Below are 18,019 nucleotides of genomic sequence, written 5' to 3'. Positions count from 1 at the left end.
GTTTTCACCATGCGCTGAGCTTGGAAATGCATATAGGGTCGAAGAGAATCCTTTAGTGCTGTTGTTGCCATCTATGTGTTGATTGTGTGCTTTTCCGGTGTGGTGAAGTTCGTGCGGTTCGCTGCGAGAGAGTTGGTTGTGTGGGTTTTTGTGTGAATTAAATATGCAGAAATGTGAGGTTTTGGTTAGTGGGTTGTATATCTCATAATCCCTGTAGTTAGTATTATGTATCAGGTTGTCATACTGGGTAGGTATATTCTCCTGCGCTCAAAAATTCCCCAGGGGTACTGTGTCCACGCTCTGAAAAAAAGTGGGCGGATGCCGTCCACCTCCGTGTTACCTCGATTTGTACCCTGGTACATCCACAGGCCCCAGAAATAAAACATGCAGCATATATTTTGAATAGTGCTTTCTTTCAGTAAGCAGGGATAGCTCTGAACGCATGTGGCGGGAACCAGCGATGGTCTACGCTGCAGTGCACTCTGGAGATTTTCTGGTTAGCCTCTGCACCACAGGGCTATTTTTTTGTGGGTACTGTGTGTTTTGTACAGTGCTGCCTGGTGCGAACACAATGATAAGGTTGAAAAAACAAACTGAACTCTGTGTACCTGACAACAGCTGGGAAAAGCAGACTTCTATTAGTCTTTCGCGGGAGTTTCAGGCTTTAGGAAAAAAAGCCCCGGCTTAGAGCAGCCTCACCTTTTCAGCCTTAATGGTGCCGCTGCGTCGCTGTCCCCTGCCTGGCAAGCCGTTAGTAAATAAATGCAGAGATCAGAAGAGGATGCTGATCTCTACAAAGGGCTGCCTGGCAGGGTTGCCTGTAGCTTACTAAGCCGGTGCTCATCAAGGGGGCGTGGCCTATTCAGCCAGCAGGTGACGCCCCTGCCATTAGGCCACACCCCTGGATGAGCCCCAGCTCATTTTCCAGTGCCACATAAGGCAATGGCCGTATGCCTGCGTGGCGCCAGCCATGTGCTTGGGACGAACGATGCCCGCCCACTTTGAGGCAGAAGGCATCACTCCGATGTGACGTCCAGCCCGTGGCTCTGATGGCAAGAGTATGTTTCTCATCTCGGTGATGGGACAGAAACAACAACAAACACAGTGGCAGAGGACAAAAGGCAATATCAATAGACCCCCCCCCCCCTCCGAGTGGTCTTCAAACTCTGGGGCACGCTCACCTGAGAGGGGCCGGCACCTTCTGCCTTCTGGGGAGGGAGGTGGAGGGGGGAACAGGATGAAATCCCACTTTGTGAAGCACCATCAAACCTTTCTAGGCTTATCTACATTTCAACTGAGCCCGAGGCTCTATGTAGTGAATGGGCACATTAATGGAAATAAGGGCAGCCTGCCACTTGGTTTCCGGCTATGTTTATTTCTCGGTTATGAAGTTGTCAGCAGAGTACCTTGAAAGAGGGTCATGTTGCGACAACTGTGACTGTAACCTAGAGGAACAAGCATTGCCAATGCCAACAGTTTGGGATTGTTTGAAGGCATGGCAAAGGCACTTGCCAGGCACAGCTGCAGTAGTATAAACTGCCCAATGATGATAGCAGGTGCGAATACCTGGGCATTAATAGCATTGCCTGGCAAATTCCTAATACTTGTACACAAGCCAAAACTGTTGGCTTTGCCAATGCTTGTTTTTAACAGGACTTCAGTGAGGACCAAGCAGAGTGCTTATAAATCAAAGGAGACTGAAAAAAGCGTGCAGAGGAGAAATGCTTTCGAAGGATTTATTCATTTATTTTACATATTGGTCATGTGTAAGGCGCATCAAGACATTGTGTTTCAAAGTGCCCACAGGGCAAAGGGAAGGGAACAGGTGAAACAGCAGGACAATGGAATGTGCTAACAGAGATGAGCCAAACCTAGAAGCAGTCCTGCTAGGCCTTGTGAACCAGTGCAAAGAGCGAGAAGGGCAAGGGGAAGGGGATACGTGCTATAGGTTGCCCAGAGGGGGAAAGGCAACAGGTCAATGCCAGGCAGTAACCACTAGTTGGAGGAGGGGTCACCACCTGACCATACAATAAGTCCACACCATGAGACAGCACAGGCTATGTGGTGCCCGAGGCAAGTGCAGGGGGGGGGGACGGATCCTACAGGAGATCGGACAAGAGGCCAGGAGCCAGAAGGACGCATAAGGGCCCAGGCCACCAAACACAGCAACTGGGGGATTTAGCGTGGGAGGGAAGGAAGAGGAGAAGAGGAGAGTCTTGAAGTGTTAGTAGAACTTGAGGAGATCCGGTTCAAGATGGAGAGAAAGGGGGAGGCTGGTCCAGAGAAGGGAGCCAGCCTAGGAAAGGGAACCCACTCTCTGCTTAGAGACGTGATTTGATTGACAAGCAGAGAGTTGGAGCCGGAGGGATCTGAAAGGAGGGTATTTGGTGAGAGCGAGTTGCAGATAGTGTGGTCTCTAGCCACAGACAGACTTATGGATGATGCAGAGGGATTTGATTTGATCCTTGCAGCAACCGGAAGCCAGTGGAGAGACTTTAGGGCTGGAGAGATGCGGTCCCTGGGCTTGAGGCCAGGGATAGGTCTTACAGCCCTATCCTGGATAAGCTGGAGGGGGCGGAGAGAAGAAGAAGGAAGAGGCTATTATAATAGTCCAGCCTGGAGAGTACCAGAGCCCTGGAGACATGAAGCTTCTGGGAAAAATTGGGGAACGGGAGGGTGCCCCTGAGGAGAAAGAGTTAGAAATGGGTCTTCTTGGCAAGGTCAAAAATGTGAGGAATAAAAGAGAGAGAAGAATCGTAGATAACTCCCAGGTTTCTGGTTTCAGTAGAAGGAGAGGGGGGAGAGCCCATCGAGGGTGACCAGAGTGAAGGAAGAAAAGAGGGAGCAGGAGACTCTATGACAAGAATCTCAGTCTTGCTGGCATTGAGACAGAGATCATTGTTGGTACACCAAGACTGGACGGTGGACAAGCAATCAGGAATGACAGAGGAAGTCAGAGGAGATGCAGAGGGTAGTCATCTGCATAACACTGGGAGTGCGGGGAGACAGTCCAGATAAGGTGAGCAAGAGGGGCGAGATAGATGTTAAAGAGAAAAGGCAAAAGGTTAGAGCCCTGGGGAATGACACAGGTGGCGATAGAGCGGAGTGAGGAGAAAGAACCCAGGGTAACCTGGGAGGGAGGGTCTATGAGGAAAGAGGTCAGCCAGTCCAGTGCCCACTCCAAGATATCAAGGCTGTTATGGGGCCGTTTTATGAGGATGGAGTGGTAAACCGTGTCAAAAGCAGAGGAGAGATTGAGTACAATGAGAACAACAGGTGAGTTGGAATCAAGAGATGCGGACATTTCTTCACAGGTGTTCAGGAGAGCAGTTTCCATTCCTTTGGAGGGTTGGCAGAAGGCTTTTTCAGGAGGATGCTCACAAGGGAGCGCTTGAGGGAAGAGAGGAAAGACCCCGTGGCAAGAGAGTAGTGACAGAAATCCGCAAGTGCAGGGGCAAGGGATCCAGTATTGTCCTTAATAGGAATGGAAGAACAGGGGAAGGCTTTTTTTGGAGGAGACCTTCATATAGGGGGCAAAAATGATCAAAAATGCAAGCAGGAATATGAGAGCACAAAAGGGAGTGGGAAACAGTGAGAGAGTAAGAGTATAGAGCGGACATTCGAAGGAGGAGGATAGAAAGAACAGAGGAGTGTCAAGATTTTAGAGATAGTGGAGAGAGAGAGTAGGGAAAGGCGCGTGATGAGGGAGAATAGACGGCAGTGTAACTTGAGAATACAAAACAAAAAGACTAAGGTTCTGAGCGAGCCTGTTCCATGCTGCGTAAATTCAATCCTCAGTGATCAGGCTTCGGAGCTTTTAAATTGGAAACATATGCCCCCTCCCATCCACCTGGAATGAAACAATCTGAGACCCCTTGTCGATCCTCTTGTGCAGAAGCATACTATTCAATTCTCATGGTGCTGTCCTCATTGGTATGCATTTTAACCCTCCTAGCAAAGCAAATGTCATGTTGATCTCAATAGCAAACACATCAAAGCTTCTGCCTCTCCCTTCAAGGCTAAGCAGGTTTAATGCTATGCAATAGAGTGAGTGAAGGTGGCATTTTGGCATGCCGTCACCAATAGCCAGCCCATGGGTTAGGTTGCTTGACATATCGCGAGCCTCACTTTCCATGTGCCAGCTGACCCCATGATCAAGGTTAGCTGGCTAGGCCACATGTAAAAAAAAAGAAGTCAAAGGTGGCTTTGGCACAAAACGATGTGGGCCAACAGTTAAGCCTTTAGCGTCATCACAGAGCCGTGGTCTCCACTTTTAGATGGCCCACGCCTCTGATAAGTAGCATGTTTGTGAAATTAAATAACCTCTGACTTGGGGTGAAAGATGCCTCTAATGGGCTAAAGGAGGTCCAAATAGCTATTCAGCCGCCAGGGCTCGAAGGAAGGGAGGCTGAAAAGCGCATTGGGTTTAATAGTCCACACTCACTACCAGCTTTCAAAACTACCACCCAGCCACTCCCCCCCCCCCCGCCCCGAAATGTTGAAGCTGGCTCCGACCCTGGCCGTATGGTGGTTCCTATAATGTGGGAGAGACGGATTTTCGGGATGTATATTATCTAGCACTTTCAGGGGAAGTGGGTATTGCACAGCTGGCACGGATCATCATGGCATGGCCTAATGCAGTACCTAGTGCTAGACGGTTTGAGTTACTTGCACACCGTTTATTTTGCATACGCCTACATGCAACATTCCCCAAGTAATTCATGAAAAGATGACTTAGGTAGTGAATCCTTTCTAATTGCTTCTGTTTAGCATGAGAATAATTAACCCGTTTTACGGGGGCATCTTCACTGTACTTGTCCCACCTAAACATCTGCTAAGGACTCCCTTTGATCTTGCCCTCATGCAATGTATTTCACTGCACTTACATGATCATTGCCTTGCTTGCTCTTCTGTCAATGTTTGTTATTGCTCTTAGCTACCCTCAATAGGTTCCTAAGCTTGGGAACGAAGATTGAAATATTGGCAGACATTTGCTATCCATATTGAACTGCTTAATGTCCCATCAAGTGTATTTATTTTTTAAATGTATAAAATGCACTAGCAGCCCAGAGGCATCGAGGCGCTGGTCCAAGGAAATGTATTAGTTACATGGTACACAGATTGCTACTGGTTACAATAAGCGTAGCAGTTAAGAGCAGACAGTACAAAACTTTCTTTTAGTTACATGAGTTATTTATGGATACAGTGAGCGGACAATGATCACCCGGTCGTAGAGGGTGGTGGCAAGTTCATACGAACAGCATGGTCCTGATCGCTTTGCGTTAGTCTAGGTGGGATGTTATTCCTCTGAGGTGAGGTGGTAGCGAGTTCATACGAACAGCATGGTCTCGATCGCTTTACAGAAGGCTACGTGGGATGTTATTCCTCTGAGGTGAGGTGGTGGCGAGTTCATACGAACAGCATGGTCTCGATCGCTTTGCGGAAGGCTAGGTGGGATGTTATTCCTCTGAGGTGAGGTGGTGGCAAGTTCATACGAACAGCATGGTATTGATCGCTTTGCGGAAGGCTAGGTGGGATGTTATTCCTCTGAGGTGAGGTGGTAGCGAGTTCATACGAACAGCATGGTCTCGATCGCTTTGCAGAAGGCTACGTGGGATGTTATTCCTCTGAGGTGAGGTGGTGGCGAGTTCATACGAACAGCATGGTCTCGATCGCTTTGCGGAAGGCTAGGTGGGATGTTATTCCTCTGAGGTGAGGTGGTGGCAAGTTCATACGAACAGCATGGTCTCGATCGCTTTGCGGAAGGCTAGGTGGGATGTTATTCCTCTGAGGTGAGGTGGTGGCAAGTTCATACGAACAGCATGGTCTCGATCGCTTTGCGGAAGGCTAGGTGGGATGTTATTCCTCTGAGGTGAGGTGGTAGCGAGTTCATACGAACAGCATGGTCTCGATCGCTTTGCAGAAGGCTACGTGGGATGTTATTCCTCTGAGGTGAGGTGGTGGCGAGTTCATACGAACAGCATGGTCTCGATCGCTTTGCGGAAGGCTAGGTGGGATGTTATTCCTCTGAGGTGAGGTGGTGGCAAGTTCATACGAACAGCATGGTCTCGATCGCTTTGCGGAAGGCTAGATGGGATGGTATTCCTCTGAGGTGAGGTGGTAGCGAGTTCATACGAACAGCATGGTCTTGATCGCTTTGCAGAAGGCTAGGTGGGATGTTATTCCTCTGAGGTGAGGTGGTGGCGAGTTCATACGAACAGCATGGTCTCGATCGTTTTGCGGAAGGCTAGGTGGGATGTTATTCCTCTGAGGTGAGGTGGTAGCGAGTTCATACGAACCGCATGGTCTTGATCGCTTTGCGGAAGGCTAGATGGGATGTTATTCCTCTGAGGTGAGGTGAGGTGGTAGCGAGTTCCAGTGGGAGGCAGCAATGAAGGGGAAGCTGGAGCCTCCGGCGCGTGTTCTCAAAACTTTCTTAAGTGTATGATGCATGCACTTTAACGGGACCGTTCCTCTGTAGGTCGAACAGATCAGGTTGCTAGATGGTATATAGTGTGTTCTTGTGCTTAACCTATGACACTGCCCCATTTGCATATGGGAATGCCTTTGAACTTGCCCTAAAAGGGATAAAATGTAGGTGCCATGAAGTGCCAGTATACAAATATCAGAAGTTGCAAGCTATTAGTCAGCCATATAAAATCCACTTGCCACCTTAATTCACACAGCACACCGTTTCTTAGCCGCCAAGAGTCATGTGATGGCTAGCGGCGACTGCACATTTTGCATCATGCGTATATGATAGAAACCCCTATGACACCAAGACCAAAAGTGGGGACTCTGCTTAGCTTACTCATTGATGCAGTACTCAAAACCCGTCACTCTGCTCCTAAAATTGACCGTGGTTTGCAACAGGAATGCTTCTGCCCTCCACTTACTCTAAGGAGAGCAGTCTTTTTGAAGGAACTCTCCTGGTTCACATTTACCAGCCTAGCAGGTCAGGCAAATACTTCTACTGACCACACACACACTCAGTGGTCGGCCATTTTACAATTATACATGAATACTGCACCCCATCGACATCGTTCTCCTCTGTAGTCTATTGCATCTATGGGCAGTGTTTACCGGAGACGGTGTAGGGTCTGTCTGCAGTCACTTTGAAGGTTGCGACTGGGACTAGCAGACACTTAGAATCTGCCTCCCACTCCCATTAACAACACATGTGAACACTCTTTCTTCATAACCTAATACTTATAAATGTGCTTTGGCAGTCTCTCCAACTCCCCTTTGCACTCTCTTCCCGTTTAGCACTTTGAGGAGAACTATAAGTAGTCTTAAGTGCTGCATTAGCAGCCCAGGGTTGATGCTGCCTGCTTTTCTGCTCTGTATGTTCTTTGGCGGTGGTGGGGGGAACGGGGTGAAATCCCTGCCCCTAGACCCTCCTTCGAGGAATCAGGCTTGCTGGTAATGTTCATTTGCAGCATACTCCAGGGCTACTTTTGGTTCCAAGACCACCCCTGCCCAAAACCTCAACCAGTTCAGAAACATGTTTCTGCCCCAGAACAATGATGCTCACAGTCGAGGATCTCCTCGCCCTATTTGCATGGAGCATCTCCAGTCACAAAGAGAGGCTTCTGATAATGTCCACAGAAGCCCTAGATCTGGACCAGCACCAGAGCAGTGCTCTCTATCTATATCTGGCCCTCAGGATCCAAATCAACTCCACGTTTTAGGATAATTGCAGAAAACGCATTTGGATGCAGTCGGGCCTTGTTTACATGGTCAGTGGTTATACTGAAAACCTGGTGTTCTTAAAGACTAGACCTCTGCACTAGAGTCACCACTTTGTGGGGTTTGTTCACCAATGTTAATTAACTACCAAGTGGCAGACCTGTGCAGAATGATGCCACATCCGGACTAATACTACTGTGTACAGGGAGAAAAGCACGACAGGGCCTCAAAAGTGGCAAGTGACGTCTCCGGGTCAAAGAAGGTTTTACACCATTCTAGTCTGACATGCGTCCGGTGTGAATTGCAAAGGTGTCCATTTTAACCTAATGTGAAATCTTCGGAGAAAAGAAATCTTCGAACTTGGTTAGGTAAGTGGGTACATTTTAAAACACAGATGGTGGGTGCGTAAGGGGATAGGATAATGTAGGGGGTTCTAGGTCATGTGGTCGAATATAAATGGTTGACAGGACAAATGGTCGACACCAAAAGGTCGACTGGTCAAATGGTTGAATTTTCTTTTTTTGTTTTTTCACATTTTTTTGGGGGGGTCCCCTCCCCCCAACCCCCTTTTTTTTGCTAAAAAACCCTTTTTTTCCCTAAGCGAAAACCTAAAAAATATATATATAAATTTTTAAAAAATTCAACCATTTGACCTGTCGACCAAATTGTGTCGACCATTTGTCTGTCGACCATTTGTCTGTCGACCATTCGACTAGACACCAATGTAGGGGGGATCCAGGGGCCCACCCCCCATATAAATAAAATTAGGAGAAATAACAATTCGAAGAAACACTGCTTTGCGAACAACCCTTTTCCCAGGGAGGATCAGTGTCCATCTTAAATTCATTTTAGATAAAGCTCAGAAAATGGAAATGTTAAGCAGCACATGTATTCAAACTCACATTAGAAGTGGATTGCTTTTATGGTGATGATTTTCTTATAGTGGCTGAGAAACCAAAGAACCAACATAGAGCCCATTTACGACAGTGAGAATTACCCATCTTACTTGGGGGATCTCTGATTTTGTTTGTTTATTTATTTGTAATGCGTGCCAAAACCAGGGGTATCGGGGTGCATGAAATACAAGAACACTTTCAGCTTAGGTACACAGTAATAAACAGAAATACAAGTTCTTTAAATTGACTTGGGCTTTCTGTAGTGCTCCAGACCGAGGCATATATCACACCCCATATCAGGATGTCTAACTCTGTCTTACAAATGAATTGGAAGATGAGGCCAGGCTAGGAATGGGGAGGGCTGGTCGAAATGTCTGGTAAGCTGCACTGGTGGTGGGACTGGCAGAGATGGAGATCTATATAAACAGACAGACAATTTAGCTGGTGAATTAGTCATGAGCTTAACTGTGAGGTATACCGGCCATCGCTGACGCATGTAGAGACATGGGAGCAATGCCGCAATGCATTTTGCTTTGCAGTGGAGAGAGCTCGGTGGCCACATTAGGCTGCAGCCTTGCATGCCGGTACTCTTTGAAGCATGATGCACTCTTGGATTGGCCACTTTGGTGTAGCGGGTTGTTGGAGGCGCTCGAGCCTACGCGACTTCAATCACCACTGATAGCTTGCGTCTCGCCATCAGCATTGATTTGGACAATGTGTCAATCGAAGGCAGGTGTCAGGGTATCAACAGGTGGGATTGATCTGTGGCTAAGGTGGCTGACGAGCGAACCAAAGACTTTTCCTTTTCTACGGGCTTAGGAGAAGTAACAACGGTACAAGTGTATTCTGGATTCAATCTTGAACCCCTCGTAGCCCTACTTTCTAATACAGGATTTAGAGACTGGCTGCCAAGCAGCAATATATGGTGCACAATTATGCATCGTATATGGCATAGGATTGCGCAACAGGCTAATTTGGTATCAAGACTCATAGCCTCGTTGTGGGTGTAACCCCAATAAAGAAAGAAAATATAACAGTGTCTTATTGGCTAAGGTTCCATTTTCGTCCCATCACCCATAGTACAAACGTTTGGGTTTGCCTGAAATCTCAGAAGCAGGTTTCACCCCCTGTTTGCAAATAGTAGTCTTTACCGGCCGGCTAAGAGAAGCACTCCTGCGTTCATTTTCTTGAGTGCCCAACTCGGAATGAGCAAGGATCCGCTTTACTCCAGTTGTCAGCCTGAAGCCTCCTGTGTCTTTCTTCGCACTACCTCTCTTTTGTTGTTTCTCCGGTATCACTTTCCCGCCTCATGTAGCCAGGGGAGGTGTTGCCTTTGTGTACATTCGTGGTTGTTTCTTCATCCCTTTTTCGGTAAACGCATTGGTGCAGTAAAAAAGCCAGCTGCAATTTGACACTGTACACAACTATGAAATAAACAAACAGATAAATAATGTAGCCCCCCTCTACGGGGGGCCTTTGCAACAATTGAGACAGTGTTTGTGGATGATCAGAGAATGGATCCACAGCTGGAATCCATGACTTCACAAGGCGAGTAATGTACAGCAATTGCAACACTTGGTCTCGTGTGTAGTCAACACGTAGCAGTTCATGAAGTGTGAAAGATGGTATTTGAGAAGGGTTGCAGACATCTGTAATGCAGAGGCATGAAATGTACATAAACCAGGGTAAACGTGTACCCTAAGAAACGCACAGCCTGTTTCACCAAAACTGTACAGCCCTGCAGGTGTATTTCTAGCTCACAATGTCACATCAAATTAGACTGAGCCCACCAGTTGGGCAAATAATTATTGTGTGGTTGCTGGGTGTTAATATTTACATTGAGAACATACAATATGTTGTAGGTATCCAGGCATTGTTTCGAATATATAGTTTTGAATGCTTTGGAAAAAAATGCATCGAAAAAATGCATTTTTTTGTAGGTAAAGTTTTTTCTTTTACTAAAATATGTATTAAGGGGTATAACAGGGGTTGGGGTGACCCCCCATTAAAAAAAAGAAAAAATAAATGCAATTTTTCGATGCATTTTTTTCGAAACTTTGGCATTCGAAACTTTGGCATTCGAAACAATCATTCTTGCATCTGATGGAGAGAGAACCTCTCGTTATGAAATAGACAAGCACACCCTAGTGCTGTTGACAGGTGGATATTTGTTTGTAAATCATTGTTGCTTTTTGCCAATACTAGCAAGCCAATTCATTGCACTGTTTTAGTATAGCTCAAAGTAATACTAATTTCATTAGCAACTATATGGGCAGTGAAACAGCTTCCATGAGGATTGTTTCATCACTTGGGCTATCTCAGAAAATGAATACAGGCAATGACACACCAATTTTTCTGGCACAGTTTAGAAGCTTTCATACAAAACGTACAATCAGTAAAAGAAAGTTATTCATATCACCCACAGGTGAATGGAGGAGTAGAGTGTTTCAACCCCACACTGCAGAAGGTGAGCTGCTTTGATATTATTCTGGTACTACACGTGAGGGATTACTGTACATGTATGCACGTGATGGTCACCGATAAACCTTTTGACAAAATGAAGCAAGTACATATATCTTCTTTTTTAAACTGTATTTAACGATTGATTACATGCACAAAACCAAAGAGAAGAATATACACCTTATTTAGCGCTACCAAATATTAATCATAAACTCAAGGACCAGTTATTCCTGGGATAATCATAAAAGAATGCAAAATGAAAAACAAAAATCTCCAGACTGCTGGTTAACCCCCAACAGATTTAATACATAATTATTTGCCGACAAACTGTTTAACATTTAAAAAAACACTTTTGAAAACCTTTTCAACAATAACTGAAACCTTGGCACTAACACCAGGGAAATCTTGAGTTGCACACCGACTTATTTCAAGTACACTGAAGTATAGATAGTCCGTTTGCAAGTAAGGAAGACACTAGATGACTTAGAGTGTTGAAGAGACAGGTATACGTTTTGTGGCAATCAAAGAATGGCTCATATTTGGGACTGCATGAGACATAAGAAAAGGGGGAAAACGATGGACACATTACTGTGAAGTACTCATCCGGAAATACAGAGAGAAGAGGGAAGCAAGGGATGGAATAGTCCACACTCTCAAAAGCTGCAGATATGCCCAATGGAATAAGGTGAGATGATTGGTTAGGATGGCAAAACGATGTGAGAATGGTAGTGACATGCCAGAGAGTAGTTGCGGCAGAGTGAGCAGGGTGGAAACCAGACTGAAGGGAGGGGAAGAGAGAATTAGAATCAAAATATGACGATATCTGAGAACAACCAACACTTTCAAGAATATTAGAAAAGAAAGAGACATATTAATGAGGTTTGAAGGGAGAGAATGATCTAAAGAATGGGTAAAATTGTGGGATGTTTAAATGAAAGAGGAAATCTGCCAGATGAAAGGGAAGACGTATAGAAAGACAGAGAGAAGAATACACTGTGGGAATAAGAAATAAGGGCAGTGGATCAAGAGGCGCAGCGGTAGGATTAGCTCTTCATTGGATTGTCAATGTATCCATCGTTCCTCAGTGGATCACAGTACTATCTGATCACTTTGACCAGATCACCCATATTGGAGTCTGTGAGACGGGATCTCATAAGGAGTCCCACATACATGCGACTGATCCGGAAGACCTGAAAGTAACATGATTGAAATGGAAACTACTGCATATAGGCCCGCAGGCTAAACAGCTGGAAGAATACAAAACTCATTACAGCACTGAAGGGTGATAGAAGCTGCCTAGAACTATGCAATTATAACTCATTTAAAATTCCTTCCATCCCATGTTGGTGCCTGGTAGCAGACTCACTAAGGGAGAAGTGGGGTCATGAAGCTGATTTAGAATCTTTATGTGGCACACACAAGAAACTGTTGTTTGAACCATTGTTGGTTTATTGGGGTTTAACAACTTAAGGAAACTGCAAAGAAATAGTAACATGGCTTCCCCATGAACTGTCTCTGGGTGCTACGCAGCAAATCTCTGGGTTCAACAAAATGTGTCTTAATCCAGGGGCCCTCTAGCTTGCAATTGCCAGTTTCCCTGTGCCCCAGCACTACTGACCTTATCAGTGGCAGAAGGGACAGAATTCAAAGCCCTACTGCTTCCACCAGGTTGGTGTGCAGGTTAGGTGGGGTGTTGCATTCCAACTAATGACTTGGGGGTCCTAGCACTGGGTCCCAATGACTTCTTCTCTTCTTTCTGGAAAGTCTCATATCTAAGGCAGCCCTAGCTGCTCTGTCTCTCCTCCTGTCTCTATTACTTTCATTCTCGGACACGCTCTCAATGCTTCGCCACGTTTTAGTACCACCTCTCCCGCTGTTCCTCTCTCAATCCCTCCTTCACTGCACCTTACCTCCACCATCTTTCTCTTCACCTTTCCTCTTCCTAGGTCTCCTCACTTCCCCCTTCCGAAAGCCTTCCTCAACATCGTCCACCATATGCTTTTAGTCCCCTTTGCTGTGTCCAAGCTTTGGATTCTCCTTCGCCTCCTATTCTTTGTTCCTCACCTTATTCGTCCACTCAACTCTCTCACTCGCCTCCTCCTTCTAAGTTGCGGCCTCCACTCTGCATGATCACCTCCTCCACTTGATTTGCCTGACTTTCTCTCCAGTCTCTTTTCTCCAACCACGCTTCCCTTTTTCAAGTTCCACCTCCTCCCTCCTGGCCTCATTTTCCTACTTCCTTCGACACGGTCCCGCACTGCTCCACCACTCTCTCCAAATGCCACCCCCCCACCTCATATACGGGCATGGCCCCACCTCCGTGGGCCTCCATGTGGAATCAGAAAAAATACAATATTACACCAAGCGAAGGAAAATACACCGACATGGGCTTATAAAGATTCCCAGAATCTTTATTACAAAACTGAACAGTATTCAACAAAGTACACAAATAGCTATTTGGCCGTCAATACATCACAGAGACCACTAGCAGGGTTCAATGTGAGCAGTGAGCAGAATTTGCTAGCTGGACATCGACGTATTTATACAATTTGTAAAAATGATGTCCAGCCTCTTACAAGTTAATCATGTACTGGGCTAGGGTCGCGCCAGGTTCACTTTCCTAATTTACATATCTCGTGCATGCGGTTTACTTTTAAATACATTTGCTAACACACTCCATTATTCTTTAATTTAACGTTACACTCTTTACACATGGTTTTAATACAGATCAAACAAATGTTTCGCATATCATATTCGGATAGCATTACTGTTCTTGTATACTTGTAGGTTAACATCGCTGATTCAAGTAATCCCCTGATCCCAAGGTCAACAAAGGACAAGGTCTACATGACCCTAACATGTGGCCTGAAGGCAGGTTGGACATTAACTCTCCTACAGAGGTTGAAGAGGTTAAGGCAAGAACAAGAGCACACGAGACGGCCATTTTAGGTTACAGGGTGACTTTGTATAAAACCCCAAAATGGCGGTTCTAACCTAAAATGGAGGCTTGATTCACTTGAGGTCACGACCTTGTAATACGGATTTCCTCGCAAAGCGACTGGGCATAGGCCAACATATACGATGAGGACGAAACAATATTATATCAGTTCTAGCATCCAGTGCTAAACTATCAGGTAAATTGAGTTGTGTTTCTAACCTGGGATTGGTCTGCAGCTTACCTGATGCTAAGAAACCGTGCCCCCTTTACGCAAAGTCACGCACCAAGCCCTTATAGAAATAGGTCGCCATCTTGGATTTTCAAACTGAGCATGCACGTAGAGAGGCTGCTGAGGTGCACTCCCATGCACTATTTTCCCTTGCATTACCAGCTCACAAACAGATTCTCTTTAATTCCACCTACCCCTGCCACACTTAACACATTGTAACATTTAACCCTTTGAAACTACAATGTGTCGGAGGGTGGGGGGGTGTTCAACATATGTAATGCATGCCTCTCTGATCAAACTATGAAACTGGAGGGGGTGGTAGGGCCAGGTTGGTAGGATGTGGGAGAGGGCAGAGGCTGGCTTTGATTGTGATGGATGGGACGAACATGGTAGGTATGGCACAGTGTGGTTGAGTCCAGAGGCGGGGCATAGGGAATGGGGTGGTGAGTATACAGAGATACTATCACACACGCTGTTTCCTTGCATGCATAAGGCGACGCATGGCTCATTCTAGGATTTGCAAGGTCATTTGTGGTGTGGGCTCCCTAATTTGCATATATATTGACATTTCATTATATGACAGGAAATGACGTCACATGGATTGACAGAGTTTGATACCAAAGATGATCATGGGAAGTTACATTACAAGAAGTTGCATTGAGTAAGACAAAACATAAACCTTGTGATGTGCAGTATATGAAAGGACACCGTTGTTAAATATTAAATGGCGCAATAACATAAGCAAGGCGGATTTTATTAGCCTGCAGTCTGAATGCCTAGGGACTTCTAATTTTGGCAGATAAGACATAGTGCAATTTACTGCAATACAATGGTGTGCCCAGGATCACCACCTTTGGTATCAGTGGGGAAGCACAGATTTCAGACAGGTCTCCAACTTAGTCACTTGGCCACATATGGTCTGAGGCATGGTTACTCATTATGTGGCTATCAAGATATTTTGTATATCAACTCCTATCTGTGCTAATCATCATTGTCAGTGGTGAGGGGTCATGGGAGTTCTCTGAAAAATCTGCAGTGTCACTTAATGACTAACCATGTTATAAAGTCTAGTTGGTAGAACTATGTGATTAAGTCTTGCTTTTTAATGATACTCTTTTTTTTATATAGATGATTTCAAATATAGACAAATCATAATAAACCAACCTGACATTTATAAATATGTACAGAAATATATTAAGCAAGAAGAGTATGCCTGTAGCTTTATTTTCCTCACCTTGAAGTGAATATCACAAGTACCAGAGTGTATGGTGGTGTGAGGCTAAACTATTATCTCTGGGTTTTACAAATGTCCTTTCATTGCTTAAAGATATACAAAAAGATACTGGGCCTCATTACACGATAGAAGGTAACCATGGCGCTATTAGCACCATGGCTACCCCCTACCGCCTTCTGGGTCCGGGTAGGAGGTATGGGGACTTAACGGGTCATTCCGACCCTGGAGGACCCGGTAAGTCCCCATGCCAATTACCATTCCCCATTCCCATTCGAGCCCCCATAGGGTTCAATGGGAATGGGGAAGGGGCAAATAATGGTACCGCTATTAGCGGTACCGTTATTAGCTCTGAAGTCCTTGGGCGGGTCCCGTCCTTAACGTGTGGTCTGACCACACGTTAAGGATGGGACCCGCTGAGGGACCTCGTAGCAGGGCGGTAAGGGATTACCGGCACCGGTGCCCTTACCGGTGCCGGTAATCCCTTACCGCCTACCGTGTAATGAGGCCCACTGTGTGGTATGGTCGCCTGATTATAGTCAGCAGTCGACACAGGCATGCTGCTTTATCGCCCAATCCTTATTATGTTCTTGTTGGAAACAATGGCTCTTCCAATGAACCATCACTAATAAAGTGCATCCCATGTACATTGTGTGCAGATAGCAAAGACGACAGGCAACAAGGAGGAAGAAGGGCCTTGTGGCGGGAAGCAGCCCCCTTGACTCCATTCTCGAGGACAGGGCAGGGGGGAGCTGTTGCTTGCTGGGCACAGACTGTCCACAGCTATTGAAGGTCCTGCTGTGAATCTCTGATCTGTCTTGCTGTGTGAAGTGATCGCGGAGACTGGCCTGAAAAGCCTGATCGACCCGATGGGGTACCCCCCTGAGAGGTCTTGAATTGACCTGTCCTGGAGGCTGAACTTGTCCCAGGAGAGAGGGCCTATCCTTCCTCCTTCCTTCACGTTCTCTGGTCGATCTAACGTCTCCTCCCGCATGCCCCATCCTTTGGGGGGTACTGGAGGTCCAGAACCGTAAGAGATGGATTGATTAGAGCTGCTCATGAATATTTGAGATCTAATCGAAGTGCACTGGGGGAGAAGCTCAGACATGGGCAGAGAGACGCTTAATTTCCTGGAATGGATCCGGTCTCGCCTTGGCAAAGCGAGTGCCTAGGGTGCTTTCTCATGGACGCACAAGCGGGTGAAGCCTTGTGTGTGCTGCAAGAGACATGTGGTTGAGTGGCAGGGATGTGGCTGGCATCACACAAACGCCCTATAATTGCTTTGCACAACTAGTAGCCCAAACATTCTGTGGAAGAGCACCCCGCAAACAGCGATCCAGCGGTCAACACTCCCACTGTATAACACTATCTCGAAACTTCACACCCTCAGCCCTTTTCTGTGCCATCCCCTACAGACAGCAGGCTAGGGACTCACGGTGCTGGAGCACCTATGCCAACCCCCTACAAACATCCCACAGCCAGTGCCCTTACCCCCGCCTGTGCAAGTACTCCCAGCTAGTGTTCCTACTATATTCTGTACTGACACCAAGTTAGTGCTACTACTCTGTTTTGTACAGCTTCACAGCTTGCACTCCTGCCCTCTTTTGTACTTACTCTCACAGCTCGCACTTGCACTTTTAAGTGCAGGTCCCCGCAGCTAGGACCCCCTTGCACTTCTCTATTTGGCCCTAGTCCCCTTACACCTCCTTTCACGGCCCCCAGTCCCCGTGCACCTCTTTTCTCAGGCCACAGCCCCATTGTTTCCTTCTTCTCTGCCCCCTCTGAACCCTTTTCTGGGCCCCTAGTCACCTTGCACTCCCTTTCTGTAACCCCAGCTTCTTTTCTACACTCCCAAACCCTGACACAGTGCTCGCCTATTTCTTGTGTCACTTTGCTGCCCCAGCTCGCGTTTGGCCCTAAGAGCCAGGAAATCCCCCAGCTCTAAACCTCCATTTTTGGACCTGCCTCAACCAGCCCCCACTGGTAACCCCTCTCCTTTCTTGCATAGACACGTGCAGAGTCCACCAAAATGGCAGAGGTGTGCGCTTATATACAAGACCTACATCTCTACTGAGAAACTATCAACCCCTGCGTGAACCTTTAAAACGCCTCAAGAGCTAAGGCCGTGTCGTTGTATCCTAAATGGCGTTGTGAAGAGGGCCTTCCCTCGAGGTGGGGCCTTCATGGGGCCTTCACTCGAGGTGGTTTGTGCACCGATCTGCCAGAGCCTGAAACAGTAGCTGCGGGGAGGGGGTTGGGGGCCTTCCCGCGGTCGGCCCTGTCACCAGAGAAGCCGAGAACGCGTATGTCACGACTATGCACACAGCCCGCGCTTCTTACTCATTCCACCGCCGTGCTCTCTGCTCCAAAGCCGTAAGGCTCGGTGGAGGGAAAGGGAAAACCGAGACGAATGTGGAAACGCAGGGTGGAGAGCGGGAAGGCGGCATTGTCATTTTTTCTTCGTGTTTTTAGTGCCGGAGAGATGAATAATTTGTGTTGCAATTTTCCGCGGATTCTCGGGTTCGTCCTTCGCGGTTGCCATGGCGACGGGCCTGGGTGCAGTAGGAGCCGCAGCG

At 46.8% G+C, this 18,019-nt stretch overlaps 1 protein-coding gene across 2 annotated transcripts in view; it reads left to right on the top strand.

The window, feature by feature from the left end:
* NLGN2 (neuroligin 2) overlaps positions 1–18,019 on the top strand; it is a 602,146-nt gene that overhangs the window by 281,187 nt on the left and 302,940 nt on the right. The window lies entirely within an intron of this gene.

This window comes from Ambystoma mexicanum, chromosome 1p (genome assembly GCF_040938575.1).
Source record: "Ambystoma mexicanum isolate Mex_15411 chromosome 1p, UKY_AmexF1_1, whole genome shotgun sequence".
In the NCBI taxonomy this organism is placed as follows: domain Eukaryota; kingdom Metazoa; phylum Chordata; class Amphibia; order Caudata; family Ambystomatidae; genus Ambystoma; species Ambystoma mexicanum.
Note: the sequence above shows the minus strand (reverse complement) of the source record. Positions and strands in the feature narration are given on the sequence as shown.